Below are 21,532 nucleotides of genomic sequence, written 5' to 3' on the forward strand. Positions count from 1 at the left end.
CTGCATGTACTAACAGAGGAAAGGCCATTTGAAGACACAGTGAGAAGATGGCCGTCTGAAAGTCAGGAGGAGTATCCTCTTGAGAACTGAATCAAGCTAGTACTTTGATCTTGGACTTCCAGCCTCCAGAACTGTAAGAAATAAATTTCTGTTGTTTAAGCCACTCAGTCTATGGTATTTTGTGATGGTAGCCTGAGGACAGTGAGATAGTTGCCAAAATTGTTTGTGGGAATATTTATGATAAAATAAACTGTTATAATTTTTTTCCTACTATCTCTAGCTCTTTGGCTGAGCTTAGCATGTTGGACTTTAAGAGATAAACACTTAACCAGGAGAAGCAACTGGAGATTAATTATTAGTAGAATGTGTACTCAGAAAGCCATCCAGGCTTGAGAGAGAAGTGAAAACATTTCTGTCCTGAATCTCCCAGCTGGTGGCATTTTACTGGAGCCATGTGACTTACTATTTTTAAGGAGGAGCTGGAAACACTCATCAAAAAATATATATATATATATATTTTTTCATGACACACACTGACTCTTGAAAAAGTGCTATGAGATGGCTATCTCCTACAAAGGGATGGGTATATAACTACCATGCCCCTAGTCAGAGAGTTGTGCTAAAGAGCTGGGTTATTTGAAAGAAGAACTTGAAGGAAGCGCGAGGCTAAAATCAGACCAAAATGAGTCATGGAGTGAGTAGGAGAAAATAAAGTGAATGCATCCAGTAAAAACCGTTCTGCTAAGCACTTTAGACTTAGAGGAAACAGGGGAAGGAAGCAGTTTAAATGACAGGGAAAAGACTAGGGAAGGGTTATGTTTTTTCTAAGATAAGGAGTTCAAATTTGTTTGTAAAAGGAAGGGAAATGTCCAGTAGAGAAGGGAGGTATAAGGTAAAAGTAAGTGAACATAATTAAGAGCGAAATTTCTCAAAGCAGACAGGAAGGGATGGAACTCAAAGTATAGGTGGAAGAGATTAACTTTGGACACAAGTGGGGACAGAATGAAATGAGATACGAATGTTTCAAGATAAACTTGACGTGGAGGGGAAGGTATTTAAAGGAATCCAAACCTGACGGTATTTTCTTCCTTAAATTTGAGACTTTCTTTTCTGTTGAGTGAGAAAACTGACATTTAGATAAAATAAAATAAAGTAAAAATAAAATTGTAACAACTGATAAGGAATGGGATGATATGAGTAAGGTTGAATACTATCTTTGGGTAGCAGTATTGATAAACAAGTCACAAGTTTTATTGTCTTATCTTTGCAGGCCTACTAAACCTTGGTAGGACTAATCTGAACATTTTTTTCACCATGTTTTTTTGTGGGTCTAATGCTGAGCTCTTATTCAAAAGTGTTATTGAGAAACAGACCTTTATAATAAATAAGAACTTAGTGATGCACTGGCTTTAATAAAGTGATTACTATAATGGAAGGCAATTAAAATTGGAAATAGATAGATGTTTGTTTGCTGGCTATGGTATTTGCAATATGATCTTGAGCATGCCAAGTAGACTCTGAAGCTCAATTTGTGTGTTTTTTTTTTTTTTTTTTTTTTTTGTGTGTGTGTATACTTGTTAATAGTTATTTATCATTTTGGCATCAGTTTTTGTTAATAAATTTTTGTCATGTTTCAATATCAGAACAACAAAGGCTTCATAAAATTGATTTGGAAAATTCTCTTTTTCTCTAATTCCTGAAACCATTTTATTTAACTTTTATTTGAAGTTGAGGGGTACATGTGCAGGTTTGTAACGCAGGTAAACTTGTGTCGTGGGGGTTTGCTGTATAGATTATTTAATCACGCAGGTATTAAGCCTAGTGCCCATTAGTTGTTTTTCCTGATCCTCTCCCTCCTCTTACCCCTGACCCTCCGAAAGGATCCAGTGTGTGTTGTTCCCCTTTATGTGTCCGTGTGTTCTCATCATTTAGCTCCCACTTATAAATGAGGACATGTGGTGTTTGGTTTTCTGTTCCTGTGTTGGCTTACTAAGGATCATGGCCTCCAGCTTCATCCATGTCCCTGCAAAGAACATGATCTCGCTTTTTGTTATGGCTGCATAGTATTTCATGGTGTATATGCACTACATTTTCTTTATCCAGTCTATTATTGATGGGAATTTAAGTTGATTCCATATCTTTGCTGTTGTGAATAGTGCTTCAGTGAACATACAGGTGCATGTGTCTATAACAGAATGATTTTTATTCCTTTGGGTATATACACAGGAATAGAATTGCCGAGTCAAATGGTATTTCTGTCTTTAGGTCTTTGAGGAATCACCACACGGTCTTCCACAATGGTTGAAGTAATTTAGACTCCCACCAACACTATGTAAGTGTTCCTTTTTCTCCACAACCTCACCAGCATCTGTTATTTTTTGATATTTTAATAATAGCCATTCTGACAAGTGTGAGATGGTATCTTATGATGGTTCTATTCTCTAATGATCAGTGATATTGAGCTTTTATTCATGTACTTGTTGGCCACGTGTATGTCTGTCTTTGAGAAGTGTCTGTTCATGTCCTTTGCCCACATTTTTTATGGGATTATTTTGTTTTTTATTTTTGTAAATGTAAGAAGATACTGATCCTTAGACCTTTGTCAGATGCATAGTTTGCAAAAATTCTCTCCCATTCTGTAGGTTGTCTGTTTACTCTGTTGATAGTTTATTTTGCTGTGCAGAAGCTCTTTAGTTTAATTAGATCCAGTTTGTCAATTTTTGCTTTCATTGACATTGTTTTTGGTGTCTTTATCATGAAATCTTTGCCTGTGCCTGTGTCCTGATTGGTATTGCATAGGTTGTCTTCCAGGATTTTTATAGTTTTGGGTTTTACATTTAAGTCTTTAACCCATCTTGAGTTAATTTTGTATATGGTAAAAGGAAGGGGTCCAGTTTCAATCTTGTGTATATGGCTAGCCAGTTATCCCAGCACCATTTATTAAATAGGGAACCCTTTCCTGATTGCTTGTTTTTGTCAGGTTTGCCAAAGATCAGGTGATAGGTGTGTGGCCTTATTTCTGAGGTCTCTTTTCTGTTCCATTGATCTATGTGTCTGTTTTTGTACTAGTACCATGCTGTTTGGTTACTGTATCCCTGTAGTATAGTTTGAAGTTGGGCAGCATGATGCCTCCAGCTTTGCTCTTTTTGCTTAGGATTGCCTTGGCTATTCAGGCTCTTTTTTGGTTTCATATGAATTTTAAAATAGTTTTCTCTAGTTCTGTGAAGAATGTCAGTAGTAGTGTATTAGGAATAGCACTGAATCTCTTAAATTGCTTTGGGCAGTATGGCAATTTTCATAATATTGATTCTTTGTATCCATGAGCATAGAATGTTTTTCCATTTGTTTGTGTCATGTCTAATTACTTTGAGAAATTGTAGTTTTAGTTGTAGAGTTCTTTCATCTCCCTCATTAGCTGTATTCCTAGGTATTTTATTCTTTTTGTGGCAATTGTTAATAAGAGTTTGTTCCTGTTTTGTTCTTGGCTTGACTGTTGTTGGTATATAAGAAATGCTAGTTATTTTTGCACAGTGATTTTGTATCCTGAGATTTTGCTGAAGTTTAAGAAGCTTTTGGGCTGAGACAATGGGGTTTTCTAGATATAAGATCATGTTGTCTGCAAACAGAGACTGTTTGACTTCCTCTCTTCCTATTTGAATGCCCTTTATTTCTTTCTCTTCCTGATTGCTCTTGCCAGGACTTCCAGTAATATGATGAATAGGTGTGGTGAGCGGGGGCATCCTTGTCTTGTGCCTGTTTTGAAGGTGAATGCTTCCAGCTTTTGCCCATTCAATATGATGCTAGTTGTGGATTTGTCTTATATGGCTCTTACTATTTTGAGGTATGTTCCTTCAATACTAGTTCGTTGAGAGTTTTTTTAACATAAATGTATGCTAAATTTTATAGAAAGCCTTTTCTGCATCTATTGAGATAATCATATGGTTTTTGTCTTTAGTTCTGTTTATGTGATGATCTCATTTATTGATTTGCATATGTTGAATCAACCTTGCATCCCAGGAATAAAGCCTACTTGATTGCAGTGGATAAGCTTTTTGATGTGCTGCTGGATTCGGTTTGCCAGTATTTTATTGAGGACTTTTGCATCAATGTACATGTTCATCAGAGATGCTGGTCTGAAGTTTTCTTTTCTGTGTGTTTGTCCCTGCCAGGCTTTGGTATCAGGATGATACTGGCCTCATAGAATGAGTTAGGGAAGAGTCCCTCCTCCACAATCCTCAATTTTTTGGAATAGTTTCAGTAGGTGTGGTACCAGCTTTTCTTCATACATCTGGTAGAACTCAGCTGTGGATCCATCTGGTTCTGGGTTTGTTTTTTTGTTTGTTTGTTTTTTGGTTTTGGTTGGTAGGCTATTTATTAACTGCCTCAATTTCAGAGCTCTTTATTGTTCTGTTCAGGAATTCAATTTCTTCCTGATTCAGCCTCGGGAGGGTGTATGTGTCCAGAAATTTATTCATTTCTTCTAGATTCTCTAGTTTATGTGCATAGAGGTGCTCATAATATTCTCCAATGGTTGGTTGTATTTCTGTGGAGTAATGGTAATATGTCCTTTGTCATTTCTGATTGTGTTTATTTGCATTTTCTCTCTTTTCTTCTTTATTAGTCTAGCTAATGGTGTATCTATTTTATTAATTTTTTCAAAAAAATGGGTACTGGATTTGTTAATCTTTTGAATATTTTCATGTCTCAGTCTCCATCAGTTCAACTATGATTTTGGTTATATCTTGTCTTCTGTTAGCTTTGCAATTTGTTTGCTCTTGGTTCTCTAGTTCTTTCAGTTGTATTGTTAGGTTTTTAACTTGAGATCTTTCTATCTTCCTAATGTGAGCATTTATGTTATAAATATCCCTCTTAACACTGGCTTAGCTGTGTCCCAGAGATTCTGGTATGGAGTATCCTTGTTATCAGTAGTTTCAAAGAACTTCTTGATTTCTGCCTTAATTTCCTTATTTACCTAAAAGTAATTCAGGAGTAGGCCATTCAATTTCTATGTAATTATATGGTTTTCAGTGAATTTCTTAGTCTTGTTTTCAAATTTGGTTGCCCTGTGGTCTGAGAGACTGTTTTTATAATTTCAGTTCTTTTGCATTTACTGTGGAGTGTTTTATGTCCAAGTATGTGATTGATTTTAGAATATAGATCATGTGGCTATGCAAAGAATGTATGTTCTGTTGTTTTTGGGTGAAAAGTTCTGTAGATGTCTATCAGGTCAATTTGATCCAGTGTTGAGTTCAGGTCCTGAATATCTTTGTTAATTTTCTGTTTCAATAATCTAATATTGTCAGTGGTGTATTAAAATCTACCACTATTATTGTGTGGGAGTCTAGGACTCTTTGAAAATCTTTAAGAACTTCTTTTATAAATCTGGTTGTGCTGTGTTGGGTTCATATACATTTAGGAGAGTGAGATCTTGTTGAATTGAATGCTTTACCATTATATAATGCCCTTCTTTGTCTTTTTTGATCTCTGTTGGTTTAAAGTCTGTTTTGTCAGAAGCTAGAATTACAACCCCTGCTTTTTTTCTGTTTTGCATTTGCTTGGTAGATTTTCCTCCAAGACTACGTGTGTGATTACATGTGAGATGGGTCTCTTGAAGACAGCAGATCCACGGGTCTCGGTTCTTCATCCAGTTTGCCACTCTGTGCCTTTTAATTGGGGCATTTAGCCCATTTAAATTCAAGGTTAGTGTTGCCATGTGTGGATTTCATCCTGTCATCATGATGTTAGCTGGTTGTTTTGCAGACTTGTTTATGTGGTTGCTTTATAGTGTCACTGGTCTGTGTGCCTCAGTGTGTTTTTGTAGTGACCGTTAACAATTTTTCCTTTCCATATTTAGTGCTTTCTTCAGGAGCTCTTGTAAGGCAGGTCTAGTGGTAATAAATCACCTCAGCATTTTCTTGTCTAAAAATTATCTTATTTCTCTTTCACTTATAAAGCTTTATTTGGCAAGATATAAAATCCTTGGTTGGAATTTATTTTCTTTAAGAATGCCGCATATTAGCTTCCAATCTCTTCCGGGTTGTAGGGTTTCTGCCAAGAGGTCCACTGTTAGTATGATTGGCTTTCGTTTGTAGGTGACCTGACCTTTCTCTCCAGTTGCCTTTAAATTTTTTTTCATTTCAGCTCAGGGGAAGTTGCAGTATGGGGAGGGTACATGCAGGCTGGTGTGTGGCCTTAGGGACTGCCTTGCTGCGGCTTTCCACAATTCAGGCATTGTCTGCCAGTGCAGAAGCTATGATGAGGGTCCCAAGGGCATCTGAGACTGCTCTGTAAGCAGGCATGGCCAGGCTGGGGTTCTGGGAGAAGCCAGCAGACCAAGGGGTACTTAGGTCAGACCAGCCTGGTTTGACATGGAAGACTACCATGGAGAGGGCAGGTCTGATGGTTCCCCTAGGGCTAAAGTCTTTTATGGGAGCAACTTGAGCCTAGAAGAATAGTCGTCTCTGGCAATGCTCTGCTACACATACTCCTGAACCAAATCCTCTGGGTTCCATATCATCTGGCTTGCTGTTCCACCACTTTGCTTATCTCCTGGTGGCTCCACCTCAGAGAGATGTGGGTTAGCAATTGCTCAGTGCAATCAGCCCAGGAAGAAGGATCTGTGTTGTGGGCCCAAGACTGGGGTTCCCTGTCTGGTGATGAGCAGTGGGGGATGTGTGCAACCTGTGGAAGATGGACTGGCCTCCTCTCCTTAGGATGACTACAGCTTGTTGAAGGTGTGGATAAGGCACTTAGGGTCTTTGTGCCTTCATTAGTCTGAGCATAGCAAGGACAGTTCCACTGCAGAGGCAGTGGCAGAGAAGCTTTCAGTTGCCCTGGGAGGCTCTGTCCAGGGAATTGCTGAGTTGGCTCAATAGCCCTGGCAGGGGGTGACTAGAGGCCCAGGCTTGGAGAACTGCCTGGTGAGTAGATATGTGAATGGGCATCCACTTAACAGTTTGGCCATGTTTTTGTGGGGCTGCTGTGATATGCTGGGGGGTCTACTCCAAGCCATATTTGCCTCCATTTTCCCAGTACCTAGAGGTATCACCAGAAGGCTGTGATGCAACAAAGATGGCAGCCCACCCCTCCCCCTGTGAGCTTCATCCCAGGGAGATGCAGACCTGTTGCTGGCCTGAATGCATCTGTAGGAGGTGGCTGGAGACCATGGTTGGGAGGTCTCACCCAGTGAGGAGAAATAAGGTTGGGGAAACACTTAAAAAATAGTCTGACCATATTTTTCTAGAGCAGCTGTGCTGTGCTGGGAGTCTGCATCTCTCCCCAGTCACCTTGACACTCTAAAGCATGAAGGCTGGAATGGCTAAGTCACCCAAACAGCAAAGATATTGGCCCACCCCTCCTGCTGGGAGCTCAGTCCCAGGGAAGTTTGAAACCTCTGTCAGCTGGGGAACACCAGCAAAGGTAGCTGGAGACCCTGGCTGGGAGGCTCCATCTGGTGATGAAGGAGAGGGTTGGGTACCTGCTTAAAAAAGTAGTCTGGGGCCGGGCACGGTGGCTCAAGCCTGTAATCCCAGCACTTTGGGAGGCCAAGACGGGTGGATCACGAGGTCAGGAGATCGAGACCATCCTGGCTAACACGGTGAAACCCCATCTCTACTAAAAAAATACAAAAAAAAAAACTAGCCAGGTGAGGTGGCGGGTGCCTGTAGTCCCAGCTACTCGGGAGGCTGGGGCAGGAGAATGGCGTGAACCTGGGAGGCAGAGCTTACAGTGAGCTGAAATCCGGCCACTGCACTCCAGCCTGGGCAACAGAGCCAGACTCCATCTCAAAAAAAAAAAAAAAAAAAAAAAAAAAAAAGTGGTCTAGGCACATTTTTACAGGGCAGCTGTGTTGTGCTGGGGTACCACTTCCACCCCTGGTCAGGGCTCCTCAAAGCCTGAAGGTTGGCACAGCTAAGTGGCCCAAACAGCAAAAATGCCAGCCTGCCCTTCCCTCTGGGAGCTCCATCCCAGGAGGCTTTCAAAACTCTGTTGGCTGGAGAAGTCTGGTGAGGTTTGCTGGAGGGCCTGGTTGGGAGGTCCCACCCAGTGAGGAGGAATGAGATTAGGGATCTTCTTTAAAAAAGAGTCTGGCCACATTTTTGCAGAGCAGCTGTGCTGGGGGATCCCTTCTGTTCCTGGTTGGCTTGGACTCTTTAAAGTTCCAAGGCTGGAATGACTAAGTGGCCCAAGCAGCAAAGATAGCAGCCTGCCCTTCCCCCTGGGAGCTCTGCTTCAGGGAGGTGAAATTTTGCTACTGGTTGCTGACTGGGGCTCCAAGCCAGTAGGCCTTATACTGTGAGGTGCTGTGGAAGTGGGGCCTACAGACTGTTGCTGCTTGGCCGCCTGGATTCAGCCCATTTCCTAGGGGTATGTACAGGGGTGGAACCTCCCACTTTGCCCGAGTTGCAGCTGCTTTTGCTGGGAAACCTGGAAAGCCCTAGTATCTCAGGCTCCCAGGTCTGTGTGTGCGCCTGAGCAGCTGCTCTGCCGAAACTCCACATAGCTCTGTGTGTCAGACTGAAGGCCCTGGTGAATTGGGCTCACGAAGGGGTCTCCTGACCTGAGTGTTGCAAAGATCTGTAGGAGAAGCATGGATTCCCAGGGTCACACAATGACTCATCACTTCCCTGAGTGGGGGATGGTTTCCCTGGCTCCATGTTGCTCCTGGGTAAACTGTCATCCTGCCTTACTTTTCTCCATTCTCTGTGGGTTGAGTTGTTTCCTTGATTATTACCAAATCTGAGCACCTGGATGTTTCAGTTGAAGGTGCTATATTTACTTGCGCGTTCTGTTCCTCTCCATGAGAGCCACACACACTAGCTGCATCTAGTTGACCATCTTGGCCACCTCCCCAATTTTTGAAACTATAAATTAAAAGGGTAATGATGGAATTAAATGAGATATTTTCTTATTTTTATTGCCACATTATTGTCTTTATTTTTGCTATATTCTAGTAAAAAATATACTTGTAACGTATTTGTGTCAGATTACAATTTCCAAAGACTGTCATAGCCAAATCTCCCATCTCATGTGATATTTTTACAATACATCTTTTATACTCCATTTGAAAGATAAGATTTATATCCCATACTCATGAAACAAAGAAGGTATCTGGGGCTGTTGTACTAACAAAGTTTGGCAAAAGTGATGTTGGATGATTTCCAAGGCTAGGTCATAATAGGAGACTCAGCTTGATCACTGAAACATGTAGGCTGGAGTCCTGAGCTGCAATGGGACTAATACTACTGCCTTGAGGCCACTATGCTGTGAGGAAGTGTAAACTGTCCTAATGTAAAAAGGTCACATGGGCAAGCTATGAGACTATATGAAGAGAGGGATGGTTGGCCATCTCTACTCTCCCCCATCCACATCTTCACCTACAATCTGTCACTTCATGAGAGACCCTGAGACACATCTGCCCAGCCAAGCTATTTATGCATTCCCCACAGATAGAAATCATGAGAAATAATAACACTCTTAAAGCTTTATGATATTAAGTTCTTGGAGATTTGTTTTACAATACTAGTAACTGATAAGATTATTTGTCTAGCCTTTCTCAAGTTTATTTTTTAAAAAGTTTCTTTAATACATGGAAAGATTACATTTATTGTCCTAAGAATGAGATATATAATTTCAAGAGCTGACATTTTGTTCCTACTCATATTTATTGCTTGAAATTTATTTTCTTTGATCTGGGAGGGTTATAATTCTCACTTCTTTTTCTCTTCCTTACTTCTATCTCTTTTGGGAGAAATGAATTTGAATTTCTTAAATGAGAGTGACAGCAGGAGGATGATGCATTACTTTCTGGTTCAGTACAGTTATTAGAATAAACAGCATCTTCCTTCAGCATAAGTTTATTGAAATTACCTTTATATTATGCATAATGTATCTTTAATGTATTTTAGAAATCTATCATTTGGAGATAATTGTGGTTTTCTGTTTATTCTCTACTTCTGTAAATCTCATTATTTTGATCTACTTTTCATACGCAGTTGATTCTTCACCTATTTTGCAGTATAGTTCTTTTTAGCGTGTTCAATGGTTTGTATCATTTACACCAATATAGTTCTTTGCATAGTTCTTACTTACAATCTTGTATTTTGTGATCAGATTTATTGAAACACCTGATTTCAGTGGTTATTGAGCTGAATTGATGATGGTGACAATGATAATAATAATGTGAGTCTTTCTCGTTCTCTTCTTTTCTGATCTTTTTAAAGGATATCCATTTACTTATTTTCAACTTTTGTTCTGTGCTAAAGGGATTACTTACAATTAAAATACCTTTACTCTCTTGATATTGTGAAATCCAGTCTTTATTGTAAGTTAGCCTTAGGAAACTTTCATCATCAAGGAACAAATGAAAAGCAGTTTTTCTAGTTTCCTTCTCAGATATCCCTTGAATCCTTATAAAAGTGGTTCCAAGACAGGTTTGTGAAATGGTTGAATTTTCCTTCAGTGTTCCTAGAGTTCCTGCACTTTCTTATTGTCTTATTCCAGATATCTGCTCTTCTCTCCACCCTTCTCAGGTCTCAGGAGCCACATGTGGTCTTTCCTAAGCCCACAGAAAAGCTTATTCTCAAATTGTTGTTCACATAGAAGTATGAATGACTATTAATGACATACATTTAGCCATTTCAGAAACTCATTCTTTTCTTCTTATTTGCATAAATTTAAGTGGTACACATGCAATTTTGTTATGTGGATATATTGAAGAGTGGTAAAGTCTTGGCCTTTACTGTATCCATCGCCAGAATAATGTATGTTGTACCCATTAAGTAATTTCTTGTCAGCACCTTTTCTGAGTGTTTATTATCCCACACTCTACATCCATGTGTACACATTATTTAGCTTCCAGTTATAGGTGAGAACATATGGTGTTTGATTTTCTGTTTCTGCATTGTTTCACTTAATACAATGAATGGCCTTCAGTTCCATTCATGATGCCGCACAAGGTATGATTTCACACTTTTTTATAGCTGAATAGTATTTCATTGTGTATATATACCATATTTTCGTTAATCCAATCATCTGTTGATGGACACTGAGGTTGACACTAGCTTGCTATTGTAAATAGTGTTGTGATAAACATATGAGTGCAGGTGTGTTTTTGTAATGATTTCCTTTCCTTTGGGTAAGATACCCAGTAGTGGGATTGCTGGATCAAGTGGTAGACCTATTTTTAGTTATTTGAGAAATCACCATACTGTTTTCCATAGAGGTTGTACTAATTTACATTCCCATTTACAGTATATAAGTATTCCTTTTTCTCCACATCTTCCTTTTTCTCCACATCTTTGTCAACATCTGTTATTTCTTGACTTTTTAATAATTGCCATTGTGACTGGTGTAAGATGATATCTCATTGTGGTTTCAGTTTACATTCCTCTGATGCTTAGTGATGTTGAACATTTTTTATATGCTTGTTAGCCATTAATAATACATTCATTTTAATGGTAATAAAGCTAAAGAAATTAATACCCCATTGCATATTTGCCACTAGCTGAGGAAAGTTTTTAAAGTGACCTCAATTGTTTTTAATGGCCCTGAAACAATACTTATAGGTGATCCCTGGATCAAAGAATTGGTTCATTTCAAACTCATGTTTATTAATTTCCTGACACTTATGTATAAGATCATTTTTGCTCAGATGTGGGTCTAAATCGGTTTGTTCATATCTGGATGAAAAGGAGAAGGTATTTGATATATTCAAACTGTTGTTTTTCAATCTATGAGATTTTCTTAAATACAGAAAATACTCTTAATGAAAGCCATGGTGTAAAATACAGTTTAAATATTCAGTAGTTTTCTTATGTCTTCTCTATGAAAGCAGGAAGTTAGAGTTAGTAAGTAGGATGAAAAGAATGCATTTCTTATACTGCACATAAATGAGATTGTTTTATTTATAGCCACCTCTTCCCTGGGAATCCCACACAGAAGGCAAGTGTTAAACAATACACCATTTCCAGAGGGTTGGAGAGAATGTAATTTACACTGTGAAATCCATTCTCTGTTCTTAAGAATTTATTCCTTGAGTAATGTTTCATCTAGGTGCTGAATATATGTGAATTTTAAGATTTATGGTCTGGTTCAATGTTGCTGGAATCATATTGGCTGTGATTCTACTTTGCTGACCACTTGAAAACCAGACATAAGTTGTTGGAGATAGAAATTTGGTCATCTTTATACCTAGGTTAGAATTATCAATTCTTCCAGAATACTACCAAGGTTAACACTATGCTTTTTACATTTGATGTCAACACACATGTAAAAGCAGCAACTGATAATTGGGTATTTTTGTTGTTGTTGTTTTGTTTTGTTTTTTGATACAAAGTGTCGCTCTGTCAACCAGGCTGGAGAGCAGTGGCATAATCTCAGCTCACTGCAGCCCTGCCTCCTGGGTTCAAGCGATTCTCCTGCCTCAGCCACCTAGGTAGCTGGGATTACAGGTGTGTGCCATCATGCCTGGCTAATTTTAGTATTTTTTAGTGGAGACGGGGTTTCCCTATGTTGGCCAGGCTGGTCTCAAACTCCTGACCTTGGGTAATCTGCCTGCCATGGCCTCCCACAGTGCTGGGATTATAGGCGTGAGCCAATGTGTCCAACCACACTGATCATTAGGTGTTTATTGGTAGAATACATCTCCTTGTTTATTACACGAAGCATATGGGGACTCCAACAAGTCACAACATTTGGTATAATATATAAACAATAAGTAATTGTTAAATAAATAAATGCCTGGGATTGAATCTTCTTTCTACCATTCTTAGTTGTATGATATTTCTCTTCATTTCCTCATCCGTACAAAAAGTGCTGATAGTAGCAGTTTCTACCCATTAGACTGGATTAAACATGTTAATACAGGCAAAGCACTTAAGAAGGTGCCAACGCATGTTAATAGTAAGCCCTGCCTTTAGTCATCCACCTCTCACCAACATGTCCAAAGAAAGCTCCTACACTCTTGGCCACACCACCAGACTCTAACCAGAGCCGTGATTGACCTTCTTAACCTTGATTGACTTTGTATAGGAAAACTTAGAGGGCTTTCAAAAAATACTGACATCTAGGTTCCTACTCTTAGTGAGTTTGATTTAATTGGGTTAGAGTTTGACCTGAGCATAGAGATTTGTAAAGGCTCCATAGGTAATCCTAAAGTGCAGATAAAGCTTAGGGAAAACTGGACTAGATGTGATCAATAGGGCTTGTCTATTATTAAATCTTATAGCTTTTCCTCAGAGTATCTAGAAATCAGCAATAATATATCAAAATCACTCCTCTTAGATTTACAACTCTTTTTATGCTAGATGAAATCCAGATAGGTAATATCTTTATAATGTAACATATTTTTAGTTCTGGATTAATGCCTCTTTGGCCCAGGGTGTGTGAGTTGTTAAATTCGTTTCTGTCATTTTAGTGTTATCTTTGTGAGAAATGAACATGCTGTTTAATATTACATTTTACACATTTATATACTTTAGAAGTGGCATATTTTCAAAGCCTCTTTGTAGAGACTACTGCTTTGACTTTATATCAAGGAATAGAATGGCTAATGCTCTCTGAATAGGCATTTGTTTTGCTGTAAGAATTCCTTAAGCATGAGGTCGGCGACTGACAAGATGAAAAATGGTTCTGTGATTCATTTCCAGCCTCAGGCTAATAGAACCACTTAAATATTTTGAGATGTCCTCCTACATCCTGAAATTGTACTAAATCAGAACTGAAAAGATCTCAACAGTCTGAGATTGATCCAAGGGTTAAAATATCATACTCTATTTCTTTTCCATAATATACCAATGCTATGAAAATAAAGTTTACTAAGAAAGATTAAATATGATTAACAGTCAAATTTGAACTTGAAACTCACTATCATACTTCATTATAAATTATCTGAACAAGTTAAAAAAAAAGTTACATGCCTCTCTCATACTCCTAAACATCAGATGCTCCTAATGAAACAACATATCCATGGATTCTTGAAAGCATTCGCAATTCCAGACCATTTTGAGCCCGTCATTAAAATCTTTTGTTCTCTTAATGCCTTATAAAGTTATTCTCAAGCAATGTTCCAGCTGACTATGACTCATAGTCAGGGGACCAGGCCAGTGGAACTTAGCGTGAAGTGTTTCTGTGGTATAAAGAGGCTTCTACTGTATTTCAATGTATGGACTTTGAAAGCAACACACAGTAAAGCCAGATGGTAAACACATGTTGACCCCATTCAGAAAACACGGTCCTGAGATTCAACATAAGCTCTATATCAAGAAAGAATGCAAGGTTGTTAAAGAATAACAGACTCTCACTGAAATAGATAATAGTGTAAGGGCCTACAAAAATAATTCAACTGAAATACTTCCTTGTTGGTTTTAGCAAAAAGAGAGTATCCTTGATATTTTCAGATGACTGACTATATTCATGTATCAGATTTCATTTTAGACACAGCCTCCTGACTGTAATATTTATTATAGATTTATTCATTCAACAAATATATAGAGAGTGTCTACCATGTGTCAGGTATTGTGATAGGAGTTGAGACTTAGTGAACAAGATTAGCATGAAACTTATTAGGAGCACTGGAGAAGCACCCAGAGGAAATTATTATTTATATAGTTATGCTCATATGAAGTCCACCAAAATCTAGAATAACACAACACATATAGAACTTAATGTGTGTGAGATTCTGTTCTGAATGTTTACATATAATAACTCATTTAATGTTGCAAAAATCTGTGAAGTGGTTTCTATTACTATCCCACTTTAATGTGTGAGGAAAATGAAACAAAGAGGGGTTAAGTAACTTGCCTAGGGTGACCCTGCTAGCCATGTCAGAGCTGGGGTTCCTTGCTTTTCAGATAGTCTGGTGTCTGTTTTACCTTTTGAGCTACATCACGAGCTAGTGATACAATTACTTGACACTAATCATACCTTACAATAAAGCATAATAATTCAAGTAATTTTCATACAGTAATCCTTTGATGTTTATTATCTGAAGGAATAGTACAGGTTAAGACAGAATAACCAGAAAACTTGAATGATAATAAAGAGATACCAGGGAGAAAGTGTCACTTTATGTATTATGCCCTAACATTTAAAATATTTTTAGTAACATTAATTTTAATTTTTAAATATAAAAATAATTAACACTCATAGCAGAAAATATAGAAAAGTAAAAAACCACCATACACTCTCTCATTTTCAAGATGAGAATGTTTTATTACTATTCTTTTTCTATATGTAAGCTCCAAAGAATTATAACATTATAGTGATTAAAATAAAATTATATGCTACTTATTGCATACATTAGTATAATATAAACATATCTCACAGTAAAATAGTTATTTCTAAACCTTAGTTTCAAAAGTAGCTCCCCATCCCATCTTTTTAGGAAAAGAGGATTATCTTCCACATTATTCCTTGATACCAATGTTATCCAGAGTCTGATATTTATCTAAGCCAGCCTGGTGGTTTGGGAGTTCTTGAACATATGCAGAAGGATGGTCTGGAAAAACCTAAGTTATTGTTCAACAGCTGAATAAACTATCAGTATCAAGAGAGCAGTCCAAATCTCTCTAAATAATTCTTTTAAAAGGAAGCCATCACAATGGAAATGGGTGAATATTTATCCTTTGTAATATTATGATGCTAATTTCCAATTACTGAACCCAAGGTCAGCTCCTGAACAAGTGAGATAAATGCCTTAGCTCATAGGTACTTTTGACTCCCGAGACATGTCACTCTAAAACCTCATGTTCATTTATTTCACCAACATTTAATACCACAGCACATGATTTATTTGGTATGATTCCAATGCATTGGCGGAGAAAATAAATAATAGTTCTCTGCATATAATTATCTAGGAGACTAGGTCTTTGACAGGGGAATTACCCATTTAAAGATGAATGGCAAATGCTGCTAGTCATTGGAGAATGTCTGAAAGCATTTTCTTGTTCCGAAATGAGTCTTTAAAGAAGGCATCTGTAGAACAAGTGATTATAGAGATCACATAGTTCAAATGACAAATTCTGCTAACAAAGCAAGGCTCTTGTGTATTACTGGGCGCTTTTGCTTCTTAGGTCATGGAAAGAGAAAAATAAAGAGATAGCAAGGAAAGGAAAAGCAATTGTTCCAAAAACCACCACTATCACCAGCACCACCACCAATGTTAACAATAAAATCACCAAAACGATTGCAACAAAAAGTAGATAAAGTTGAAGAGAGAGAGCAGAGGAGGAAAAAGGGAAGTGAAATATGGAAAAAAGTACATATGGTAAGAATTATGGAGAAATTCTACCAGTGGTATTAATTGAATAAACTGTCGAACTGATGTAATATATGGTTCAGAGGACTGACAGCTGAATTTCACGTATCTTCATTAGTGACTGTGCACCTTTAAAATGGGGCATATCTTTATTTTCTCTTCTTGAAATAAAACAGTAGAATATCAAGAAACTCCATTTACCTATAAGACCCTAATCAGAATGAAAGGATGGGTATTAGATAATGTTCTAAACATGATTTCAAATATAAAGACCCTTTATTTTTATTTTATTATGAACAGATATTTTTGTGGTATTCTCTGATCTAATTTTCATCCTTTAAATCTCTGTATGATTGGTATATTTATCTAAATTTAAAAAACAGAGCTGTTTACCAATATCAAGTGAAAAGTCTCGTAATAGTGAACAGTTACTAACTGATTAAAATACTAACCTAAGAGGTCAATGTGAATTTTCTCATATAATTCTCATAAATTTATTTGAGTTAGGTGGTATTGTTATACTTTTTTTACAGCTAGGGAAACTGATTAACAAAGCAGTTAAGTAACTTGCTCAATAGAGGAGCCATGACTTACAGCCCAGGCAGTCTAATTCTGGAAGCTGTGCTCTTAACCACCACATGAAGTAAAAGAAAAGTAAAAGAAAAACAAGCCAGGTATAAATGAGGTTTCTTCAAGCATACTTTATGATTTTTACTTAATATTTTCAACATTGATTTAACTAATATTTACTAAGTACCTTCTACATTCGTTGTACCATGTGCACTGTATTACTGTGATTGATGAATGATATGCGTGGTGCCTGCCACATGGAATATATAATTTAGAGAGAGAATGAAATACAAATCATTTGTCAATTTTTCATTTATTGCAAACACTGACCTGGGTGTTCTGGGACCATTTTAATTTTTACAATATAATTATTACTAAAGGTTAAATAGCTTAGAATACATATGTATACATATACGTATGTTAGTGTGTATCTATACAATATATGTACATATACAATATATACATATATTGGGTTTGTGAGGATTTTATTCTAATGTTAACTTTCCTAAAAATGTGGAGTGTGTTATCAGGCAAGTTGTAACTACTTTTTACATCAAGTATCCCATTCACCAAACAATGCTAATGCCTACTACAAATGCAGGAAAAAATGATGACATAATTTTTGGGTAGAGTTCTCAGCTCTGTGGTAGGGCAAGAAAAACAAAAACCTTCATTGTCCACCTTGAATAATTACTATATAGTGGAGACTAATCCTTGATCTCAAGTTAATAACGGGAAGCTACCTGAAGGTGCTTACTTTGAAAGGTTACAGGCTTAAGCAGATACAGAGGGATCAGAAATAGCAGACATATTGTGAAATAAAATTTTACTCCAGGAGTACTAAGAATGTTTTTCCAAGGATGTTGAAATAATGGGTTGAATTGAGTTAGGAGACTCGGTTAGGCATTGGATCAGGCATGGAGATCAGGCATGGAGACTGAGTTAGGCATTGGATCAGCTGTTTCCACATTGTGCCGGGGTGAAAAGATGAAGGTGAAGAGTGAAGTTATGGAGCTGTGTGAAGATTATAAGTAAACTAAAAAGTGGATTGAAAGAGTAACTATGTTTCTGTAAGGAGTTTCCTAAGTCAAAAAACGTTTCCTGGCATACCCAGAGAACATCTCATTTTTATGCTGAAAAGAGAGTCCACATTAATGTAGTTTAGTTGTGTTCGCATCCTTGTGATTTTCTGAAGCTCATAATAAGTGTGCTAGGAATAGCTTAATTATTGTAGTTTACATCATAAAGTAATTACCACCATCATGGTGGTCAGTGGAGATCTTCTAAGGGCAAAATATGTGCTAGTATTTTTTTTACTTTGCATCATTTTTTTTTTCTTTTGTCTATGATTTCTTGGGAATAACATAGAGACAACAAATGATGTCTTAAATTCATAGTTCTTACTCTTCTCCCTCCTACCTCTTTTTTTCATGTAACTATTCCCTGGTTGGAATAGGATTTTCTACCTTTGGAATATGTGTATTAAAATCCGAATTTGTGGCCAGGTGTGGTGACTCATGCCTGTAATCCCAGCATTTTGGGAGTCTGAGGCAGGCAGATCACTTGAAGTCAGGCGAGACCAGCCTGGTCAACATCGTGAAACCCTGTCTCTACTAAAAATACAAAAATTGGCCGGATGTGGTGTCATATGCCTGTAATCCCAACTACTTGGGAGGCTGAGGCAGGAGAATCACTTGGACCTGGGAGGTGGAGGTTGCAGTGAGCTGAGATGGTGCCACTGCACTCCAGCCTAGGTGACAAGAGTGAGACTCCATCTCAAAAACAAACAAACAAACAAATAAATGGAATTTGTAATTGTCCAAAACATACAAACAAACAAACAAACAAATGGAATTTGTAATTGTCCACAACAAAAATTGACAGGAGAGAATATAACCAGTTGTATCTACTTGTAAATAGATGGTTACTTTTTGTGTTTGTTCATAACATAGAAATAATGATATTATTAAAAATCTCTCTCTCTTTTTTTTTTTTTACTGGACATGGGCAAAGTAGTAGTGATGTATTTCAGTATGTGAGACATGGGCAGATAGCATCAGCATTACCCACAAACCAGCCTTTTTACAGCCCTACTGAATTAGAAACTGTTGGTAAAGTTCAGGAATAGATGGTTTAACTAGGTTCTCAGGTGTCTTTATGAAAACTAAAGTTTGAAAAGTCCTAGTTCATGTCACTTTCGTTCACATTCTCTTGGCCAGAACCCAATCATATGACACTAATTTCATGCAAGCCTGTGAGAGCAGCCAGTTTCCAGAGCAACTCTACCCTTTGGTGCACAGAAATACCCAACTCGACCTAGCCTTTGGCAAACAACTAGCTATCTCTAGCTAGCATTAATCTTTCAGAAAAAAAGTTGTGCCACAAGAAAATAAGTTTTAGAAGACACTGAAAATGTTGTTTCATCAATAGTCAACCCAATTTTATTTATTTGTATTGCTTTATATCTGAAATATAGTGATAATTCTATTTTATATTTATGGTACTTTGAAAAAAGTTTAATCAAAAGCCTTGATAGAAAAAAAAGTTTCAATGAGAAGGATGTGTTCTGAGCAGAGCCAAATTTCTACTTATTTCTACCAATTGCTAACCAAGTGGCTTTGGGAAAGTTTAACCTGTTTTAAGAAATTCAAATTAAAATAAAAGCTTGAACATGAGGTTACTTGAGGTTTGACAGTTTTATGTTTTCTAAGTTAATATTTTGGGATTATAATTAAATCCAATGATTAAATGAATATGTATTTATTTTATGCTTTGCAAAGGTAGTTACTGGGGATTAAAACCTAGTCTCGTGATAAGAGAATTAGATATGTAAATAAATAAAAACACTACATATGTAATTTTATTGTCCTTTGATAAGTTTTATATGTTTCAGCTTTAAAAATGAATCTATTAAAATAGTTAATTCACAATTTAGGATTATTTCTAATGGTATTATGAGACAGACCATGCAGCAGTTATTTTTTTATTTTTTTATTTTTGAGACAGTCTTGCTCTGTCACCCAGGCTGGAGTGCAGTGGCATAATCTTGGCTCACTGCAACCTCCTCATCCTGGGTTCAAGTCATTCTCCTGCCTCAGCCTCCCAAGTAACTGGGATTACAGGCATGTGCTACCACGCCTGGCTAATTTTTGTTTTTTTTTAGTAGAGATGGGGTTTCACCATGTTAGACAGTCTTATCTCGAACTCCTGACCTCAGGTGATCTGCCTGCCTCGGCCTCCCAAAGTGCTGTGATTACATGCATGAGCCATTGCACCAGGTCCCATATAGTATTTATTAATTATATGTTTTAAATTTTTCCTCATTACTGTATAAACAATAACTATTTATTACTGTATTCTCAGTTCCTGGAACTGTATATACTTAGAATAGTGTGCACTATATATTTGTTAAATGAATGAAACAAAATATTAAAATATTAAACCCCATGGTTTAGTTATGACTCAGAGTATCTTCCTTACCATTCCCTAGCACATTGTGGCCAACAATTTTCATGCCTTATGTATCTATCAAGCAATGTGATCTTTGATAATCACCAGTGTAACTAAAGAAAAATAAAAAAAGCTTAGTGTTGTTATCTCTGAAAAGTGAAGTGAGTCAAGTGGTCACTCTGGTGTATGTGGATTTTTAAAGCTTTGTGCTGGTAATAAAGAAGTCCAATTTGTAAAGTAGAAAAAAAACACATAGCAAAAGGAGAAGACTTCTGTTGGAGCCTGTGAATAGGCAAGAGAAATAAGATCGATTTAAATAGGAAAATTATATAGCTCTTCAATTAAAACAATAAAACTAAAAGATGTTAGAGTGTCTTTTAAAAGAAATGAATGCTTAGGATAAATTCAGGTTTTTAATTGTTGTTGTTTTGTTTTATTGTCACTTATCATTAACTTGTTTGTCGACCCAACCCCAGTGGCACTTTCTAGAGATCTTTGGTTTATTTCTTAGGAGTGGGCTGTCTTCTTTCTCTGTTTCAAAGCAATAGCCATCTATTTCCTCTCCTAGGCTCTAAAAATGAATCACAAAATGTGTCATTTGTTCAGAGCAAAGATAGCCTCTTCTATGTTCAACAGGACCAAATCAGGTAATATACATCAACAGGCCTCATATAACTTGTTTTTGCTGTTGTTTTTAGAATCTGGAGAACAACTACCCGACTGCAGAGCGCGGGTGTTGCTGCTGCTCTGTGTGTGTGTGTGTGTTTTAAGACAGTAAGTGAAATCACCCATTTGAAAGGACAGATCAAAGACATTTAAACAAAATTGAATGTGGAGTTCAGACGAAAAATTTAGTTCATTTTCTTACAAGAACCAAACTAAATCAAACCATGTTTTCATTTTGTTCACCATTCATTGAGAACATTATGGATTTTTTTCTATCTGTTTTCTTAATTTTATTATCATATATTAAAATTTGGTTTTAAAGTTTGTTTTTTTGTTTGTTTGTTTTCAGATGAGATTGGGTGCGTTCAGGGCAGTATGACCGTAGTCTGGTTTTTTTTATTTTCAGAAACGATGCCTTTAGTCCTTTAATTTCCTCTTTCCTTGCTCATCTGACATGTGTTCATGGCTCTCATTCTCCTGCTTCTCCAAATAATATTAAGTAACAGAAAATGTGCTATTTAAGAAAATTAAAATGAAGTATATTAGCATATTTTTCAGAATACTGTATGTATTCTTAATATTTGTTTA

General features: G+C 37.1%; 1 long non-coding RNA gene across 1 annotated transcript in view; it reads left to right on the forward strand.

The window, feature by feature from the left end:
- The first annotated feature begins 787 nt into the window (after window positions 1-787).
- LOC105488627 (uncharacterized) overlaps window positions 788-21,532 on the forward strand; it is a 195,858-nt gene continuing 175,113 nt past the window's right edge. Inside the window, exons 1-2 of the long non-coding RNA XR_011620872.1 lie at window positions 788-1,077; window positions 2,266-2,332. This is a non-coding gene — a long non-coding RNA (uncharacterized lncRNA). The remainder of the gene's footprint in view (window positions 1,078-2,265; window positions 2,333-21,532) is intronic.

This window comes from Macaca nemestrina, chromosome 3 (genome assembly GCF_043159975.1).
Source record: "Macaca nemestrina isolate mMacNem1 chromosome 3, mMacNem.hap1, whole genome shotgun sequence".
Lineage (NCBI taxonomy): Eukaryota > Metazoa > Chordata > Mammalia > Primates > Cercopithecidae > Macaca > Macaca nemestrina.